The sequence below is a fragment of the Mandrillus leucophaeus genome, unplaced genomic scaffold, assembly GCF_000951045.1.
Source record: "Mandrillus leucophaeus isolate KB7577 unplaced genomic scaffold, Mleu.le_1.0 Scaffold99, whole genome shotgun sequence".
In the NCBI taxonomy this organism is placed as follows: Eukaryota; Metazoa; Chordata; class Mammalia; order Primates; family Cercopithecidae; genus Mandrillus; species Mandrillus leucophaeus.
Window position 1 is genome coordinate 2,459,530 of NW_012110807.1, and position 1,409 is coordinate 2,460,938.

Sequence of the window (1,409 nt, forward strand, 5' to 3'; positions counted from 1 at the left end):
AGAAGGGACCCCTGAGGATCACAGCAGGGGGCTGGGATCTCCGAACCCAAGAGGACACAGGCCTGGCTAGGAACTGGGGGGTCACATGCTGCTTGCTGGGCAGCTGGGGGCCAATGACTCACCCTCCCTAGAGCACGGTGCTGTCTGTATACTGGGGATGGCACAGCTACCAGTATTAGTACTGGGATCATAGAGTTCAGACGGGCAGAGCAGCCCCTGTTTCTGCTTCTCCTCCCCAGTGTCCCATCTGAAAACCCCCTGGGACAGAAAACTCACCCTGGTCTCTGGGACTCCAACTTGGGTTCCATCAGTAGCTCTTCTTAAAAGCTTCTCGTGACCGGGAGGCAGCACCTGCCTCCTGGAAAGCCATCAGGTTGCTAAATACATCCACCCTTTGACCAAGCGATTCCATTTTTAGGGATTTATACCACAGACACATTCACACGGCAACAAGGGGAAATGCAGAGAGAAACTCACTGCATCCGTGTTTTTAATATCAGAACTTTGGAAATGCCTTAAACACCCATCCAGGGGAACTGACGATGAACGTGAACAGTGCACAGTGGAAGAGGATTCGGCTGTTAAAAATTCCTTCCTGAGGCTGGGTGTGGTGGCTCACACCTATATAATCCCTGCACTTTGGGAGGCCAGGGCAGGTGGATCACTTGAGGTCAAGAGTTCAAGACCAGCCTGGCCAACATGGCAAAACACGGTCTCTACAAAAATAATAATAATAATAATAATAATAATAATAAATACACTTTTTAAAAATTTGTGTGTGTGCATGTGTATATATGTGTGTGTGTAATATATGTGTATATGTATGCATATATGTATGTATGTGTATATATATGTTTGTGTGTGTATATATATGTATATATACACCAAAAAAAATTAGCTGGGGGTGGTGGTGCACGTCTACAATACAAGCTACTTGGGAGGTTGAGGCAGGGGAATCGCTTGAACCCGGGAGGCGGAGGCTGCAGTGAGCTGAGATTGCACCACTGCCCTCCAGCCTGGGCAACACAGAGAAACTCTTGTCCCCCAAAAACTAAAAGAACTGCCTGGGCACATAGCAGACTTTGCTGGATGCGAAACAAACTGACCGTTCGAAGGTGCTCAGATGTGGGGTTCATTTGTTATCGCAGCAGAGGGAGCCCTGCTGACCAATACAGCTGCACACCCAGGCACCGGTGAAGCCTGGTCCAGGACCTGAGGGGACTCTTGGAAAACCACATTCCAGTTCAGGAGATGCTGAGAGACCTTGGCAAGTCCTTTGACTTTCCAGGCCCCTGTTTCCCCATGTGGATGGTGAGGTAAGGTATTTTTTTCTCCTCTGACTAAGGCCTATGCTGCTTAAATCCCAAACCCCAAAGGCTCAAGGAAGACCTGCCAGTCCTAGGGGTGGC

At 49.1% G+C, this 1,409-nt stretch overlaps 1 long non-coding RNA gene across 1 annotated transcript in view; it reads right to left on the minus strand.

The window, feature by feature from the left end:
• Nucleotides 1-472: 472 nt before the first annotated feature.
• LOC105532859 overlaps nucleotides 473-1,409 on the minus strand; it is a 16,619-nt gene continuing 15,682 nt past the window's right edge. Inside the window, exon 4 of the long non-coding RNA XR_001005055.1 lies at nucleotides 473-716. This is a non-coding gene — a long non-coding RNA (uncharacterized LOC105532859). The remainder of the gene's footprint in view (nucleotides 717-1,409) is intronic.